The sequence below is a fragment of the Bos indicus genome, chromosome 14 (assembly GCF_029378745.1).
Source record: "Bos indicus isolate NIAB-ARS_2022 breed Sahiwal x Tharparkar chromosome 14, NIAB-ARS_B.indTharparkar_mat_pri_1.0, whole genome shotgun sequence".
NCBI lineage: Eukaryota > Metazoa > Chordata > Mammalia > Artiodactyla > Bovidae > Bos > Bos indicus.
In genome coordinates, this window is record NC_091773.1 from 10,784,172 (window position 1) to 10,803,934 (window position 19,763).

At 44.7% G+C, this 19,763-nt stretch overlaps 1 protein-coding gene across 10 annotated transcripts in view; it reads left to right on the forward strand.

Annotated features, from left to right (window-relative positions):
• Positions 1 to 19,763, forward strand: part of CYRIB (CYFIP related Rac1 interactor B) — a 148,154-nt gene that overhangs the window by 44,256 nt on the left and 84,135 nt on the right. The window contains exon 1 of one of the 10 annotated variants that reach the window (XM_070802442.1): positions 19,644 to 19,740. The exons of the other annotated variants lie outside the window; for them this stretch is intronic. The gene's annotated coding sequence lies outside the window, so the exon portion shown is untranslated. Of the gene's footprint in view, positions 1 to 19,643; positions 19,741 to 19,763 lie in introns of those variants that run through there. 10 annotated transcript variants of the gene reach the window in all.

A 19,763-nucleotide genomic window follows, 5' to 3' on the forward strand; every position in this document is an offset into this window, starting at 1 on the left:
TCGAGTGAAGACTTAAGTTCATGGACTCAAAATCAAAAAAACCAGCCTGAGTATTATTTAAGAGTGTAGCATCATCTGTAACACTGGGGTGAAATTCTTGCATGGGAGGGCTGTTTGCTGGTGGCTGTTTCTATTTTGTGGGCTCAACCAGAGAGCACCTTTCAGAGCTTGTAAGTATCATTTCCCGTCGGGAAACGTGGGCTGTTGTGGTTTTAGTTTACTGTGAGATGACTCTATGTCAACAGTGTTATCTTGACTCCCCCAACCAGTAATTCTCTCTTCACTGCCTGAATGCAGGTACAGAGGAGGTTGAAATGCTATTTCTTAGCTGACGCCTATCCGGACTCCACCTTCCTGTGCTCTCCTTGCTCTACGTAGTGTTTAATTAAAGCAATCATCTTACTGGCTTTGAATAATTGTAGTTGTTTGTAGCTATCTCCACATCAGACCAAGTGCCAAGAAAGATGGTGTGGATCATCTTGCTTCATCTGTGCATAGCTGGCATGTAGCTGATGTCAGAACACTTCAAATTTCACCAGTTAGGTTTCTTTTGAGCCCCAAGTTGAACTGCCTTCCACAGAAAAGGGATTCGCTGGTTTATGTAGCTGCAAAGTGCAGGGATGGAACCGAAGGCACGGAGCCTTAGACTGTGTTGCTAAGGCTTACACAGGTTTTCCTCATCTCTCAGCACTGCCTCTGATTTCTTTTTGGATTGTGGTGGCAAAGCATGTCAGCAGTTCTAGCAGCAGGAGAAAAAATGCCCCTTTCCAACAGTTCAGCAGAAATCGCAGGAAAGAGAGATTTCTTCTTCAATGTCTCTGATTGGTCTTCTCTGGGTAACATGCCTGTTCCTAACCCATCGCGGTGGCCAGGTGAATGCGATGCTCTGATTGGCCACCTTGGATCAAATGCCAGCCCCCCGAAGAAGCTGGAGTAGGGTCTGCTCTCCCCAGAGCCCAGGAACTGAGAATGAAGGCAGGCAGATGTTCCCCGGGGAAATATGGAAACCATTTGTGAATGGGGGGTAGGCAGAAGCAAGATGTCCAATATAGTATGTTTTTAATCAGTGTTTACTCAGTGAATGAATTAACAGATGAATGAGCAAACAAGTTCTGCGGCTGATTCTCTGAGCGGGTTCTATGATATCCGGAGTGGGGTTTTAACAGATGGAGCCTTTGCAGAGAGCCTTGAAATCAAGTCATGTAAGGATGACATTAAGTTAGCTGAGATATTTAACAAGAAATAGACATATGATAGCTGTTCCCAAATGTTTGAAGGGTGTTCATAGGGACAGAACATTTGCTGGCTTCCTACTTTGTGTCATGCGTGCTGGGCTGGATGCTTTAATTGCCATCGTCTTTGCTTTTATTTTCCTTTTATTTTTATTAGACCACCAATTTATGTTCATTATAGAAAATCCAACACTGTACACACAAAAAAAGAGAAAAATAAAAGTCCTTCCATTAACTACCTAGGACTAATTGCTATTAATATTTTGGGGTATATTCTCTCAATCTTTTCTCCCTATTAATAGATGCATTAAAAAATTCTTATTTAATTGTGATAGTTGTGTTTGTCAGAGAGAAATTGTGGCTTAGACAGAAATTGTGGCTTAGGAAGTTGCCTGAGGTCCCAGGCTTAGGCACTAGAATTCTGGGACCAGAATTTGGTCCACATCTGTCAGCCTCAGAAGCCCTCTCTCATTCCCTGGTCTTTGATTTACCTGCTGCATAACCAGCAGTCTGTGTACTAATAGGGTTTTACTACAGTTCTGTTCTGAGAATCGTGATTTCATCGCTCTCTGTTTATCCACAGACTCATCTTTATTCATATAGTCGGGAAATATTTCATTGGGTGCTTTGTGGGTGCTGGAGGTTGCCCAGTGGATAGCTGGTTCACATGCAGGGAAGAATGAGGTCCTTTCTCTTCCCAGAGACTTTGGACAAAATTTCTGAGCTTCCCTCGGATTGGATCATCTCAGGACACACCTCTGTCTCTCAACCAATCATGGTGACAGAGGAACACTGATTGGCTTAGGCCATTCTGGACCCACCCCTGGAATTGCAGATGAGGTCTGAATGAATGAGGGATGCTGCTTAGCGGGAGAGAAATGGAATAGATGCTGAAGAGGCAACTGCTATCTCTAAGTGTTTAGGATCTGGCTATAGAAAAGATAAGTAAGGCATTGTACCTACTTTTTAAAAGTTCACATTCTAGTGTGTTCCTGAGAGTTTGACAGTGATCAGAGGAAGGGGTATTTACATTGTTGAATGTAAAAATGCATTACATAATTTTTTTCGTTCTTAGAGTGTCCTTGTCACAAAGGTGTTTCCATTTTACAGAGAGGAAACAAGTTCAGAGAGATTAAGTGGCTTGCCACTGTTGCACACCTAGGAGCGGAGCAAGGTGTTTTGAGGCTGTGGATCCCGTATTTCTTCCTCTCCCTATTGTGATAGTCATGGAGAAAATAGATCACTAACAGAGACCCTTCAAAGTTTTGCCTAGTGACTCCTCCACAATAAGGGCCTTGGGAGTAGTTACTGCTTTTCATTTCAGGCTTTTGTTAGAGGATCATGCCTCCTGTTTTTTTTCTTTAACTCTAGATGGGAGGAAAATGCCTCTCCCTGGTCCAGATAAGTAAGAGATAATTGAATGAGCTTCTGAAAAAAGCAGAACCATTGACAGCTCAGAATACATCAGGAGAGATGATTGCCTTCAGATACTTTTACGAAAATGATTTCTCTCTTTTTTTGACTTTGCTGCCTGAGGCTTCCATTTGGTTTTAAAATAGTAGAGTAACTATTATGGAATCATACACAGTGCTTCCTCCCCCTGGGCCCCAAGTTAACTCATGTGTTCACAACACAGGATACATTTTTGGGTAAAGGGTTTATGGAAAGCCCAGTGTGATTCCTAAATTAAGCTGCCCAAACTAGGGCAAACAAGCTGGATTTTCTGGTTTTCTCCAGATTCTGTCGAGACTTAGCATTCAACAGAGCAAGAGATGATCTGCTGAAAATCACTTGTGTGCTGGTGGTAAGATGTCTGTATTCATACTGTTGTCTGCACCCAACCTACAGGGGCTTTGCTGCCAGGTGAAAGGCCCCCCATTTTTTTATATACATTCTTTTAAATTAATTGATTATGGATTTGGCCACGTCGGAGTCTTGATTGTGGCATGCAGGATCTTTGTTGCGTCATGCAGGATCTTTTCCATGGTTCACATGGATTCTCTAATTACGATGTGTGGGCTCAGTAGTTGAGGATCTTAGTAGTTGGGATCTTAGTTCCCTGACCAGGGATCATACCCGAGTCCCCTGCATTGCAAGGTAGATTCTTTACTACTCAAGGTCCTTGTTTTTGTTCATAGATCTCCTGATCTCATTTATTTCCATCTCTGTGGATGTAATTTCAACCTGAGAGAAATGAGCGAAAAGAGAGAAATCAACATGATGGTTGGTGATAAGCTGACCCATAAGGTTTTCAACTTAGATGCTGTATTTTTGAGATCCTGTGTCTGCTTTTCACTTCTTTTTCAGGTTATTAGTGATGATAATTCATTTATTAATACCTATTCACGTTTCTACTAATTTAGGCTATTGCGTTTTGGATCTTGGGGATGGAGAGCTGAACAAAGAAATAGTTACTAGTAGCCTTGGGGTTACTAGTAGTACAGTGGCTCTCCTCCGACCAAATCTCCTCCCAATCTGTTCACACTAGTATCGTATTTTTGGTTCTGATTTACTGTGGGCCTGGCAAACTTATGAAAGAGGAAGTGAGATCTGAAGGTAAAATGCATAGCCTTTAGCATGGGGTAAAGACCAGAAAAACCAGATTGCTGGGCTCATCTATTTGACCCTGGAGGGGGCCCACTGTGGTTGTTATTAGGACTGATATTTAGGGGTTGTTTGTTGCCTTATACAACCTCGCTCACCCGAATGATATGAACACCACTGTCATAAAGGTGGCAGGATCATGGAACCTGGGAGCAGACCAGCTTGTATGTGTGTGGGTGAGTGTGTGTACACCTGGGCATATGTGTCTGTATAGATGTACATCTTGCTGCCTCTGGAACAGTGGTTCTCAAACTTGTCTGTACGTTAGAATCATCTGGGGATCTTTTAAAATTTCAAAGCCAGGGCTACACACAAGATGAATTAATTCACTGATTCTGGGCTGAGACACAAGTACTGGGAGTTAGAGAGATCTCCAGGTGATTCCAATTTGCAGACAAGTTTAGGAACCCTTGGTGTATAAGAATTATAATAACAATATCATTATTATCATTTGAAGATGAGTAGGGGTAATGGTGGGCTTCCCTGGTGGCTCAGTGGGAAAGAGTCTGCCTGCCAATGTAGGAGACACAGGTTTGATCCCTGGATCAGGAAGATCCCCTGAAGAAGGAAATGGCAACTCATCCAGTATTCTTGCCTGGAAAATCCCAGGGACAGAGAGGCAAGGAGTCTGGTGGGCTACAGTTCATGGGGTCACAAAAGAATTGGATCAGACTTAGCGACTGAACAACAAGAACAAGAGATAATGGTAATGACAGTGTTACTAGCCACCATTTATCATTTACCAACTGCTGCTTATAAGGCAGGCAGTGACCTGAGTATCTAAACAGCAGGATCACATCTAACCTGCACAGCAACCCTGCAAGATAGCTTTATAGGTGGTTGAATAAGGAAAGGAGGAAGTCATGTGTTTGTAACTGATGTCAGCTACAGAGTTGCTTAATCCAAAGTGTCAGGTGAAGTCTAGAAAGATGGAGTTGTTGGGCTCCTTTTGTTGATCCCAGAGTGACCACTGTGGTCATTGTTGGGGCTGAGATTTAGGGCTTGTTTGTTACCGCAGCATAACATGGCCCATCCTGACGGATGCAATCATCCTTTTTAATAACCACAGTTTGATTTAGAAGTCGATATGCAAAAGAACATGTTGCAAGGTTATAAACTGAGGGTGAGTTTATTTTGGCTTGTGGCTTGGAAAGAGAAATGAGTGTAGTAAACCAGGCTATTAATCTTGGGCTGGTTGATTCATCCATCAAAATCCAAGGAATCAGGTGTAATAAATTAATAAAACATAACCTTGTGTTTGCACAGCACTTTTCTCAATGGAATACATGGTGCTAATGCAAACCTCATGCTGCAGCTGGTCTTTTTGACACATCCTAGGAGGACTGTCAGGTTAGGTAGGGCTATGTGTTACTGTGAGGTAAAAACAGAATCTAATTCACGTGGGAATCTGTATGCAACATCTGTAGAGATGCCTGACCGGAGTCTTGGTGAGTAGTTTGGACAGGAAGCGTGAGAGGGGTGGGAAGGATGTTTGTAGCAGAGGGAACAGCATGGGCAAAGGCACAAGGAATAGTACTTACAGGAACTCTGTAAGGAAGTAGTTCAGTATTACTACCAGGATACCACTCCCTTACTCAAGGGAAATTGGGAAGTCCCATGAAATCTTCATTTCCACTTACTTCTTCATCCTTCAGTACACATCTCTTAACATTTTTTTCCCCATACCTTGGAACAGATTTACGAGTAATGAAGGGTTAAATAAGGATAATGTGTGTGTTTTTTTTTTTTAATTTTTATCCATTGATTTTTGGTTGTGCTAGGTCTTCATCGCTACACATGGGCTCTCTGTAGTTGTGTCGAGTGGGGGCTACTCTTCGTTGTGGAGTGTGGGCTTCTCATTGCTATGGCTTCTCTTGTGGAACTTGGGCTCCAGGCTCATGGGCTTCAGTAGTTGTGGCACATGGGCTGCGTTGCCCCACGGCATGTGGCATCTTCCCAGACCAGGGATTCAAAACCCATGTCCCCTGCATTGGCAGGTGGATTCTTAACGACTGGACCACCAGGAAAGTCAAAGGATAATGTTTCAGTTGATCTCATGTATCCTGGAAGATCACACCAGACAACACATCAAATGTTGCACACTGCTTCTTAGTAGAGATTTTTTGCAGGACTGTGTTGACACCTCAGTGATCCAGTCCAACCTTTGGAAATCAACTCAGCAGTTCTCTGATTGTAGATGGGAACCTGTGTGATCCTCACTCTGGACCCAGAATCCAGGCCTAGAGGATTGTGTTCTATGAGCCCCCCTGGACCTGTCTTGGACTCCATCATTTAGCTAAGAGTACGATGTTGGATTAAAAATGAATTCCAAGGTTCTGTCCTTGTCTAAAATTAGGTGATTCATTCAGAAACTCTGATGCAGGCCCTCATGAATAACAAGAGGCCTATTAATTAACAATGTTAAATAAATGCTGAAATGAGAACCACATATATTTCTCTGAGTCTGTGGGTTCAAACAAGACCAGAGTTCAGGCAAAGTGGCATTCCCCTCTTCTTCTCTGCATTAAAACTAAGGATGGATGCTTTCTCATAAAACCTGTGTTGTTCTTCTTTTTTTTTTTTTTTGCCCAGTGAATACTAAATTTGGTTTTCTAATTTATTTTTAATTGGAGAATAATTGCTTTACCATGTCGTGTTGGTTTCTGCTGTACAACAACCCTGAATCAGCTATAAGTATACATATAGCCTCTCCCTCTTGAGCCTCCCTCCCACTCCTCAACCTGTGTTCTCATGTGAAATCAGCCCCAGGATTTTAGAGAGGAAGCTAGCTAAACCAGTTAAGCTTCTTTTTAACTTGGACTTTATTGGTTCTCTCCTGGAAAGATTTCTTTTTTTTTTCCTTTTTTAACCTTATACAGTATCTCTTCTTCTGTGGCCTTGAAACTGTGAGAATCTAAACTCTTGTCTTGCTCTTAGCTCCTGTTTGGCATATTCACATCATACTGTCTAAAGCTCTAAATTTCAACTGTTGTGTCACGTAGCTGGTGACCTCATCATTTTGGCTAATTTGGGAAGAGGGGGTGCAGTTTACATCTCACCTCCTTGTGCTGCTGATCCATTCCCTGGTTTCAAGGCTGTGGCCGTGCTGGGGGTTCAGAGTAGGGTAAAGGCCCTAGGACTGGGTTAACTCAGCTGTTTGACCAGCTGCCATGGTTTGAGTGCATGCCTTGTGCCAGGCATGGTGCCCGGCTCTGTGCTAGCACTGTGGATGCAGGGTTGACATGACAGGCATGGCTCCTGCCCTGGTGAACCTCACAATGTTCAAGGATGTACACAAATCACCATGCAATTTACAATTATGATATGTCCTTGAAATACGTAACACCGGTCCTGAGAACTCTCACAGCAGGGGCTCTGACCTGCTTTGCTCAAAGTTCAGATGCCTGGCGGTGATGAAGAGCTCAGGTGAGCAGGTGGAGGCTGGAGGCTTTCAGAGTAGCATGTAATCCCAAAAGCAAGGTAGGACCAGGTGAGAGGTTCAGGATGAAGCCCACAAACAGCACTAGGGTCCTGGTGATTTGATCAAGTTCAGCATAAGGGCTGGACGTCTCCTCCCTATCTCTCCCCACGCCCCCAGCACTGACTCCCCCACACCAAGAGGAATGGTCCTTTCCCTTTACTTTCCAGGCTGCTTGTCTGTATCAGTTTCTTTAGCAGTTGTGTGTTGCTTTGTACCATAATAAGGTCGTGTGTCTTCATCCCCTGGAAGGGAAGGCTGTTTTCTGTACTCTTTGTGTGTTCCCCAGTGTGTGACCCTAGTTGATCAGTTGGGTCATGAAAAGACCTACATTTTACCAGTTAACTTCGGTTTGTGGGCCTCTTATATTCTTCTTGCATCCACAGCAGCAGATCAAGAAGAGTAACAGGTAGCCCCTCCAAAGGCCTCCGAATATCAGACTCACCAAAGCCTCTGTTGATTAGACAGTGAATGGGGAAATACTATCAACTTGGGTATAGTTTAATAGAAATTAGCTTGTAATTAAAAGTTCAAAGTAAGTTGGCATTTCTTTTCTGAATCATATTACCTAGTTTTATTTCTACCCCTGTGATTCTTTCCATTCACAGAATAACTAACCTCCAAGAGCCGCCTCCTATTTGCTTAAGCCCTTTTGGCCCCTTCCTTCGGGTCTGCTGCCGTCTTCCTTGGACATGTCTTCCATTGCGCCTTCATTTTTCTCTCTTTACATGCTTCTCTGTTCTAATGCTGTCTTTTTGAACAGATACATTTATTCAGAACATTGAAGGAAAATAAAAGTCTTTCATCCCTACTCTCATGTTGTCATTGAGATTTAATTTCTCTGATCCCATCTGCCGTTTCCCCATGAGGGTAGATATTTTATATGAGTGGCATTCTATTTTATGTATATACTTCTGTGCTTTGCTCTTTTTTTTTTCTTTTAATTTTTTTGGTGACTCTACACAGCTTGCCGGATCTCAGTTTCTCTATCAGGGATGGAACCTGCTCCCCCTGCGTTGGAAACGCAGGGTCTTAACCACTGGACCATCAGGGAAGTCTCTGTACTTTGCTCTTTAATATTCACAGTTTTTCAGTCAACAGATGTTAATTGAGCTCCTGTGTGCCAGGCGTTGCTCTAGTGGCTGGGGATAAACAGATCAGTGAACAGACCAGATCTGCATCCCTGTTGTCCTGGTGCTTCTGCCTTATTCAGAGAGATTCACGATAAACACAGTACAAATTCTATTAGGAGGTAATTAACATCATAGAACAAAAGTAGGGTTAAAGAAGGTTGGGATTGTTAATTTATAAAATATTGTCTCATGTTGCTACCATCTTTGCATGTACATACGTGCTGTGTACTAAGTTGCTTCGGTCATGTCCGATTCTTTGAGACCCCGTGGACTAAAGCCCGCGAGGCTCCTCTGTCCATGGGATTTTCCAGTCAATAATGCTAGAGTGGGTTGCCATGCCCTTTTCCAGGAGATCTTCCTGACCCAGGGATTGAACCCCCATCTCATGTTTCCTGCGATGGCAGGCGTGTTCTTTACCACTGTCACTCTATGTACCTGCTGCTGCTGCTGCTGCCAAGTCACTTGTCGTGTCCGACTTTGTGCGACCCCATAGACGGCAGCCCACCAGGCTCTGCCGTCCCCGGGATTCTCCAGGCAAGAACACTGGAGCGGGTTGCCGTTTCCTAGGCGTTGCTTATTATCCTTGATATCGATGGATTATAATTTATTGAAAACCTTAGAAATATAAACTTCAAATCTGGAGAGGACTTAAAAGTCCTTGAGAGTAGAACCTTCATTTTCAAAGTGAGGAAACAAATCCAGAGAAATGAAATGGCTTGTTCAAAATTATCCAGCCCCTAAGTGGCAATGCAGAAGCTTTTAAATTGTTATTAAATTAGTTTTCATTAATTCTAAAGACAATTCTTTCAAATTCAACTATGCTGTTTCCCTGTTGCAGGAAACTTATTTCTGGTTTTTATTATACATAATGCTAGTACAGGCAGCTTTATGCAAATACTACCTTAAGGTAGGAGGTTAATTAATAATTAGAAATAATAACAAACAAGGACTTCTTTGGTGGCTCAATCAGTAAAGAATCTGCCTGCAATGCAGGAGACATGGGTTCGATCCCTGGGTGGGAAAGATCCCCTGGAGAAGGAAATGGCAACCTGCTCCAGTATTCTTGCCTGGGAAATCCCATGGACAGAGGAGCCTGGTGGGCTACAGTCATGGGGCCGCAAAGCCAGACATGACTCAACAACTAAACCATCACCACCTTTGCCAGGCACCGCCCTAACTGCTTTACTTGCGATAACATCATTTTGACAGTGGATAGATACCCTTACTTTCCTAGTTTTTACAGATGAGAGAATGGAGGGAGGAATTCAGACTCTGAGTACAGGCTCTGAGCTCTCAGCCACTGTGACATACAGCCTTCTGAGTCTGAATACTAAAACCGCAAATTTCAAAACTCAGAATTAATAATCTGTAACATATAATTGTTTTAACCACTTGAGAGTTTACCAAGACCAGGGATGTCTTAGATTTAGTTGTATGTCACTGCTGTTTTTAGAGTAAAAAGTGGTTGACTATGGAGGATTTCCTGTTCCATCTGTTATTTTAGTTAACCCTGACAATAGCAGTGAATTAGGTGGTTATTGTGCCTATTAAAGGTGAGTAGTATAGGCACTTCCTTGGCTGTCCAGTGATTAAGCCTTTACCTTCCAACGCAGGGGGTACAGGCTTGATCTCTGGTCAAGCAGCTAAGATCTCATGTGCCGCGTGGCCAAAAAATAAAAACATAGAACAGAAGCAATGTTGTGACAAATTCTGTAAAGACTTTAAAGAAAAAATGGTCCACATAAAAAAAGAAATCTTAAAAAAAAAGTTGAGTCATCTAGTATTTTAGATGAAGCTTGGACATTGAGAGATTTAAATTAATATTTGTAGAAAGAAAGGGGCAAGTAGGAAGCAAGGAAGCTTGAGTGACTCATGCATGTCAAAAGCTTTAGAGCCTGGGGTCTAATCTTGGCTTCATCTCTTAGTAACTTTGTGACCTCCAGCAAAATACTTAACGTTTTTTTTTTTGTACCTCACTGGAATTTTGTTATCCAGAAACTGCTGCTGCTGCTGCTGCTGCTAAATCGCTTCAGTCGTGTCCGACTCTGTGCGACCCCATAGATGGCAGCCCACCAGGCTCCCCTGTCCCTGGGATTCTCCAGGCAAGAACACTGGAGTGGGTTGCCATTTCCTTCTCCAATGCATGAAAGTGAAAAGTGAAAGTGAAGTCACTCAGTCGTGTCCAACTCCTAGTGACCCCACGGACTGCAGCCCACCAGGCTCCTCCGTCCATGGGATTTTCCAGGCAAGAGTACTGGAGTGGGGTGCCATTGCCTTCTCTGGAACTGGAAGCAATAAAATCTTTCTCTTGATGTTGTTATAAGGGTTGGATTAGAACATGAGTGGAAATCAGCCAAAATGAAACCATTGATCAGAGGTATTGGTGGTAATAGTTGCTTCTGTCATTACCAGATTTCAACCCAAACTCGTTTCTCTTTCCTCTAACTATGATATTTCTGGAAAACACATACAAAAATCTCTTTTTTTTCAAACTGAGGTATTCTTGCCTGGAAAATTCCATGGACAGAGGAGCCTGGCGGGTTAGTCTGTGGGGCTGCAAAGAGTCGGACACGACTGAGCAGGCACACGTACAGTAGTCGCTTTACAATGCTGTGTTACTTTCAGGTGTATAGTGCAGTGATTCATGTGTGTGTATTATTTTTTAGACTATTTTCCATTATAGGTTATTCCAAGGTAGTGAATATAGTTCCTTGTGAAAGTTGCTCAGTCATGTCTGACTCTTTGTGACCCCATGGACTATATACAATTCATGGAATTCTCCAGGCCAAAATACTGGAGTGGGTAACCTTTCCCTTCTCCAGGGGATCTTCCCAACCCAGGGATCAAACCCAGGTCTCCTGCACTGCAGGCAGATTCTTTACCAGCTGAGCCACCAGGGAAGCCCAAGAATACTGGAGTGGGTAGCCTATCCCTTCTCCAGCAGATCTTCCCGACCCAGAGGTCGAACCAGGGTCTCCTGCTTTGCAGGTGGATTCTTTACCAACTGAGGTATCAGGGAATCCCATCGTTCTTATAGTTCCTACTTACAGGTAGGTCTTTGTTGTTTATATATTGTATGTGTAGTAGTGCACATCTGTTAGTCCCAAACTCCTAATTTATCCCACCCGCCTTCTCTTTTGGTAACTGTAAGTTCACACAAAGTCTTATTTAAATGGCATCGATAAATTAGTGACCCTTGACACAATTAGGGATTCTCTTTTTTTAATTTTTAAAAAACTTTTTATTTTATATTGGAGTATAGCGGATTAACGGTGTCATGATAGTTGTAACCAACAAGGGATTCTCTTCCTTCATAGTTTCCTCTGCCTCTGTGGGGGTGCCATAAAAGGTGGGGGGACAGCAGATCAACCTCTCTTTGGGTTTCTGGGTCACAGCGGGGTGAGGCCTGGGAATGGATGGCTCACCCAGCCCTTCCTCTCCCTTACATCCCTCTGGATCTGACTTTCAGACATCTCAGCCCCACCTTCCGTGACCCCTTCCTATGCCTGTGCATCTTCACAAGGCGACCTGGCCGCCGTGGGGGTGGACAGGTGGGTCAGGCTGTGGGCACACTGGAACACTGAGGGGTCCTTTTGGAGCGGGGTCTGCTTCTCCAGGTGGGCAGGGGAAGATCTTTTCTTGTGGAGGGTGTGACTTTTGAGCTGAAAATGCCAAGAGGTTCTTGAACCACACAAGGGGACTGAGAGAACTGTTTGTAGGAAAGGCCAGCATCCGCTTCTGTGTCCTCATAGACTTTCCTGTAGCCAGCTCTTCTCTAAGTGGGGCACAGGCTTTGGCCCACAGACTGCTTACAACATCAGTCAACTCCATGGACCAGCCCATCCCTCTTGGGAAAAACCTAGCCATAGAACAGGGTCTGGGAAGGAGACGTGAAGATGTATGAAGTCTCTGCTTTCTTCTTTTTATGTTCAAATCTTGACAAGAAGACACGTTCTTTGCTTCTGTCGCCTGTTTCAGCAGCTTATTCCTGAAATGAACTCCTCGATGTTGTCCTGGCTTCGTCATACTCGAGCTTTTCCGGCTGCAAACAATTTTGCTTCTAGTTGATGGGGACTCTAATGACTCCAGGTGGTGAATGGACGGTGGGGAGTAGACTTCTGTAGAAATACAGCTTGAAAGCAATACAAACACAGAACAGAAAAGGGGAGGCTGGTGAAGAGGGAAGGGCTGTATTACAGCGTGTTACCTTTGTTGACATTGAAGAAACCAACCCTTTACCTTAACACTGGGGAACTTGTTAAATGCTTTGTGGAGTGGCACAGGGTCCCGCATGTATGTATTATAGAGCCTTTAACAACAAGTTGCTCAAGTACCTTTGTTAAGGAAAGATGACCAAGACAGATCATGAGATGAAACACAGCAGATGACAATTCAAAATATGAACCATTTTTATGTAAGTCAATGCATTATCTTTACATAGATATAGACATAGTAAAAACATTTGGAAGTGTGTCCACATGGTTTGGGAGGTTAGCTCATGGGGTGTTTATATTTTCTTCCTTTTGCTCCTCTGAATTTTCAGATTTTTTCTGCAATCAACATGTAAATATTGTTCATATAGTCATAGTGAAAGAAAGGTAGAGGAAGCCAGAAACCTCTTTTTTTTTTTTTAACTCAAGTTTTAACACCTTAAATCTTTCCACGTATTTATTGAGGTCTTCTAGGAGCTGGGTGGGCACACCCAGGTGTAGGGACAGGAATGGGCAGGGTAGCCTTGGCCTCTGCCTTCACTGAGCTGACCTTGTGTTGAAAGTCTTTTTTTTTTTTATTTAAAATATTTTTTTAAGCTCAAAAATAAAAAAAATTACAGGTTGTGGTAAGCGCTAGAATGGGGGAAAAAAAGCCAGTGACATATGAGGGAATATGGAAGGGAAGGTCAACTTTAGGAGGGAATGGAGGGACCACTTTGAGGAGTGACCCTAGAGAAGGCTGAGACGCAGCTGCATGGCAAGTGTATTCAGGGCGTAGGGAGGGGCCAGCAGATGCTGCCTTCCTGCAGGTCACTCAGAGGGATGGTGAAACTTGAACTGCAGCTGCCCAGTATGAGCACTGTGTTGCACTTGGAAATGTGAGGAGACTTAGGGATACACCTTGTAACTCTGGGGGCATATGGCCATACGGATAACTTTATGGCCTCTGAGAGATTGGTTAATGTTTTGCTAAATCACAGGAATGTATTGGGTTTGAACTGTTGAGTCTGTTCTTTGGTTCTTTTTGAGGAGCAGCTCTGATGTCATCCTTGACGCTAGATAGGCTTTGAGCCCTGCTCAGGGATTCCCCGGAGAAGGCAATGGCACCCCACTCCAGTACTCTTGCCTGGAAAACCCCATGGATGGAGGAGCCTGGTTGGAGAAGGAAATGGCAACCCACTCCAGTGTTCTTGCCTGGAGAATCCCAGGGACGAGGGAACCTGGTGGGCTGCCGTCTCTGGGGTCCCACAGAGTCGGACACGACTGAAGCGACTTAGCAGCAGCAGCAGCAGCAGCAGGGATTCCGAGGCCTCCTTCCCCATCCTCTTTTGCATTCATTAAACTCACACATTGGGTGGGTGCTCGTCTCTGTAAGGCATGACCCATGACTCTTCATCCTCAGCCTGGGCTGTGGTGGAAATATCTGGGAAGGTGCCTCTTTGTTCAGGGATTCAGTGTCCACTGATTCCTCAAAGAGGAGGAGGAGAGCAGTTGAGAGAAGTCCCTGAAAGTTAGATTAAGGACAAAGACTCGATACAGAGTCAACAAAAGCTATAATCTTGGTGCTTAAACATACTGGGTGGTGTATTTGAGTTAACAGTGGCAGCAGCTATTCACGGAATCCTCCTAAGTACCACTGGACCGTAAAAATCAAGAACCATAGCAATGTTCAGATCCTTTGACCCATCGATTAAAATCCATGGAACTTATGCTAAGGTTATCATTTTTTTTTAGTGGGGAGAAACCAAGAAAACAGTGATGTCTATTCTGTAATAGCAGTAATAGTAATGACAGAGTACTTTGGGGTTTTGAACTCATTTTCCTGTTGTTGATCAGTCCCTCAGTCGTGCCCTACTCTTTGTGGCTTCCCTGTCCTTCACCATCTCCTGGAGCGTGCTCAAATTCATGTCCATTGAGTCAATGATGCCATCCAACCATCTCGTTCTCTGTCATCCACTTCTCTTGCCTTCAATCTTTCCCAGCATCAGGGTCTTTTCCAGTGAGTCAGCTCTTGGCATCAGGTGGCCAAAGTATTGGAACTTCAGCTTCAGCATCAGTCCTTCCAGTGAATATTCAGGGTTGGTTTCCTTTAGGATGGACTGGTTTGGTCTTTCAGTCCAAGGAGATTTTCCTATACAGCATTTATAAGAGCACTGAAACATTCCTGTGAGTATGTTTTTATGTCCATTTCATAGAAGGGGAATAGAAGGTTAGAGAGAGGAAGTGAGTGCCCTGCTTCACTCTGGCAGATTCAGGCTCTGAGCACATGCACTGTCACCTGTAGGAAGCTCAGAAACTGAGGAAATTGCTGGGAGGCCAGGAGGCAGAGGGAAGGACCCAAGACTGAAAATAATTAGTGAAGGTGAAGTCGCTCAGTCGTGTCCGACTCTTTGCGACCCCGTGGACTGTAGCCTACCAGGCTTCTCCGTCCATGGGATTCTCCAGGCAAGAATACTGGAGTATAGGCTTAATTCTGTCCCAAGTACTGAGCAAACTTTATCTAAACTAATTTTTAGAACAAACTGTGGGGAAACTGAAGTTCTGAGATTAACCTGTGAAGGTTGTAGGACAGGCATCAAACCCTGGCGGGGCTAAATCCACAGCTCCCTGGTGCTTTTAGCTCTGCATTATTGCCTAGTGGTTCACAAGAACGCATTGCTCCAAGAGGGAATAATGAATGAAGGAGTGAATGGATGAGATGGATTAGGCCATAGAGAACTGTTGCTGTTGTTCAGTTACCAAGTCATGTCCAACTCTTTGCAACTCCATGAAACTGCAGCACGCCAGGCTTCCCTGTCCTTCACTGTCTGCTGGAATTTGCTCAGACTTAGGTCCGTTGAGTCCGTGATACCATCCAACCATCTCATCCTCTGTCACCCCTTCTCCTCCTGTCCTCAATCTTTCCCAGCATCAGGGTCTTTTCCATTGAGTCGGATCTTCACATCAGGTGGCCAAAGTATTGGAGCTTCAGCTTCAGCATCAGTCTTTCCAATGAATATTCAGGGTTGATTTCCTTTAGGATTGACTGGTTTCATTTCCTTGTTGTCCAAGGGACTCTCAAGCGTCTTCTCCATACCACAGTTCGAAAACATCAATTCTTTGATGCCCAGCCTTCCTTATGGTCCAACTCTCACATCCATATGTGACTACTGGAAAAATCATAGCTTTGACTATACAGACCTTGTCAACAAAGTAATGTCTCTGCTTTTTAATACACTGTTTAGCTTTGCCATAGAGAGTGGACATTAGGATTCCCATGGTCGATACATTCTTTTCGACAGCTTTGTAATTTCCACATGCAATAGGGTTGCTCAAGTGTCTCCCATGAGAGTTGCAGCTTTCCTTGCCCTTGAGGCTACACTTTTCCAATACCCTTCACCTAAAGCCTCCCTTTCTTCGCTCAACTCATCCCTTGCAAAATGCCCAGAGTCAAATGAGTCCAGGGTGAACCAGGCGTGCAGGGTGTGGACCTTTAGCAACTGAAAGGAAACAGAGCAATTTCAACATTCTGCAGCCTTAAAGTGATAAATGTGCCTGGAAAAATAGGAAAAGATACTAGGAGGTAGTTGCACATATCTGAAGATACCAACTGAAGCAGTGTTCATTTACATGGATAAAGGTTGGAAGAGAATAGGAATGAAAACTGGAAAGGTTTGGGATTGGATGGTGTCACTGTCAGATTAATCTGTGAAGCTAGGAACTGCAGGGTCATGACCCACAGTTTCTGCTTTTTCTTCCCCTAAATTCCACTAGTCACAAACATGTGTAGATTCTATAATACATCAGTAAATACCTCAATTCTGTTGTCCATTCTTTCTCTCCACTGCCAGTTTCCTAGAACAGGCTCTTACTATGTCTCACCTGGACCTCACAACAGCTTCTCTGGTCTGCTGGTCTCCACTGTCTCTCCCACTGTAGTCCACATTGGACACTGTGGTCAGAGTGATCTTGGTATAAAACACATCTGATTATGTCTCTCCCTTGCCTAGAAGCTTTTATTTACTGGTGGTTGCCTTCAGGAGGCAAGTTCAGACTCCTTAGGATGGTGTTTGAGGAGGTCCTTTCCAACCACCCAGTCTTCCCCCAAGCATGTCATGACCTCCCCTTCCTCTGCCCATGTAACTTTTCTTCTTGGCCCTCCCCCCATCTCTTCAAGACCAAGCTTATCCTCTGAAGCCTTCATAGCCATTCCAGGGACAGTTAGTTGCTCCACCCTCTGAAATTAGAACGAATCATGCCGTGTTGTAATTGTGGGGTTACGGCCCTTCCCTTTACTGAATTTTGAGCCCTTCCAGGACAAGAGCCACATGACTTACTGACTTCACCCTGTGTCCCATGGTGCCTGGGACACAGTAGAGGGGCAAAACTGTGTTGATTGAATGACTCAGTGACTGAATTTGTAAAAAGCAAAAGAGGAAATGCAAGTCAAAGGCTTTTAGTACAGTGCCTGACACATAGACTAAGGATTAAAAAAAAAAAATGCTAACAAGCCACCATGGTTAAATCATCTTTAGAGCCTAGTACTTTTATGTAAACATCTTTTTTTGCATCCTTTGTTTTTTTTTCAACCTGAGACTTTGACCACAGCTGAAATGTGATTACATTTATGCAGAAGGATGAAGAAGGGATCGTGGAAGAGTAAATTCATCACTTCTCCTAGGTTTTTGTTTTCTGTCCCCTTTTTCAGGACCTCCCACATGGGATAGTGGCAGAGCTTACACAGGTCAGGAACATGTGTAGGCTGATAAGGAGAAAGGTGTCTCTGAAAAAAGCAGTCTATACTCCTCTTGGGACTCATCCTCTATTTTACAGTTATCACTCATCAAATGGATTGTTTTCTTTGCTGGTCTGTAAGCTCCTCCAGGCCAGCATCATGTCTCTGTCACTTTGCAGAAATAAAATTCGGACCAATGAATGACAGTTGATGGGCATCAGATTTCTGATCAGTGTAAAAGAACAGGCTCCTAGGACTTCCCTCGTGGTCCAGTGGTCCCTGCTTCCACTGCAGGGGTGAGGGTTCAGTCCCCATTTGAGAAAATTCCACATGCTGTGGAGTGAGGCCAAAATAATTAATTAAAAAAAGAGGCTCCTCACAATTAGAGGATAATGAGCTCCACATAATTGGAGATACTTGAGCTAAACTGGATGTTCACGTGTTGAGGATATTACAGACAAGATTCCTCCTCCTCTCCATGGGAGACTCGGTTCCAGGTGTGTGGTTGCTGGCAGCTCGTATCTAAGGGACTGAGCAGGTGTAAGAACCCTTTCTCTGGCTCAAAGAGAGGATGTTGGGTCGATATGGACCAGAGTTATTTAAGAGTAGGTATCCGTGTATCAGACAAATGGATCAGAGTTCTTGGATTGTGGAGACTGTTCTGTTAGCATCAGTGTTTGCAAAACATCAGCGCCCTGTGTTCCATTGAAATTGATGAAGATTATAGTGGATACAGTGTAAGACCCCCAAATCATCCTTAAGTAAGATAATTAAGGTAAAAGTTTGAGGCCTAGGACTCTTGCCCTTAGTGTGTGCCTTGATAAAGCCACCTGCTCTCTCCATGACGCTCTTAACCACATTTCTTTGTAATATGGCCAATATCACTTGGTCTTCATGTAACTCAAGAGCAAGACAGAAAGCTACATATGGTTAAGTGCTGCCTTCTATATCTGAGGCAAGGAGTGTTTGCTTGGCTACCTATGGTAAGGCCCAGATCACTACTGGGATCTTACCTATTTGACTAGAACAAGGGTTCATAATCAGGGTTTCATAGATAGGCTTCCTGGATCCAAAAATTTCCTGAAATTGTGTGCAGTTCGTTTGCCTGTGTACATTAACCTGGAGAGAAAAGTGCATACTTTTATGGGATTTTCAATAGAGATCTTGACCTCAAAATGTTTAGGACCATTTACCTTCATAGTTACTATCTGCTTAGCAGTCAAATTGAAAATATCCCTGGGAGATGTGATCGTTATTTACACTTTGGCATTAATGAAAAAAATCTGAGAGTTTCATAACGGTATTAGGATGAGCTAGCTAGATGGGATGTTCTTGTTTTCTAAGTAAAGCGGGAACCTTTATGTTCAGAGTGAAAGGGGAATTTGGGGAAAATGAAGCTGCGCCCTCTACCACATCCAACTTCTCTGTCCATCAGATAGCATTACCCAGACCAGACCCTAGAACAGAGTCTCATTTATCTGAAAGTGCTCTGTGTAGCACCATGCAAGTCTCAAGTGGCGCCTGATCTCTGTTCTCAGACTGATTATTTAACACCTCCCAAGGGCGTCTCCATGATACCATCGCAGGCGATAACGGTGTACCTCTCGGCTCTGGGGAGCCTGCCAAGCGCATCTGCAGTATCTGGGAGTTTAAGACTCAATCAGCACCTGGCGGAGAGGGAAAGGCGTGCCCGACTTTGATGGGTTAAGCAGAGTCCAGATCTGCGAGTCTCGAGTTCCACTTTCTACCATTTCTGAGCTTACTGGCCTGAGGCAGGTCACTGTCACCTCTGAGCCTCAGTTTTTCCATCTGTAAAATGAGAAGGATGCAAGACGCGGGTACACCCAGAAGCCATCTCGGCCTTTAAGGTTCTGCCCCTTTAAGGAGGGCGGGGTCGCGGAGAAGGTAGCCGCGCCCCCTTCCTCTCCTCGCGGAGTCCTCCCGACCACCTGTCTCCGGCCTTGCCCCGCCCCCTAGGAGGGGAGGGGCTGGAGCAAAGGGGGCGGGGAAGGAAGACTGGGTTTACCTTGCGGGGCGGGCGCGCGGCGCATGCGCACGGCCGGACAGGTCCGCGGCGCCCTCACTTCCTGGCATTCCCCCTTCCCCCTCCTCGCCGTTACCCTGTACATCCGGGTCATTTGCCCTCCCCGCTCGGAGGAGCCGCCGCCGCCGCCGCTGCCGCCGCCGCCTGGCTCGTCGCGGCTCCGCCACAGGGGCAGGTGCGGAGGGGCTCCCGGTCCGGCCGCCGCCGCCGCTGCCCCGCTCCGGGCCCGGGGCTCCCCCTAGCGCCGCTGAGGAGCCGCCGCCGCGGCTCGAGGAGGGCGGAGGAACGGGGCTGAGAGAGAGCGCCTGGAGGCTCGCGCGGAGGGTGAGTGGTTTATTTTTTTCCCC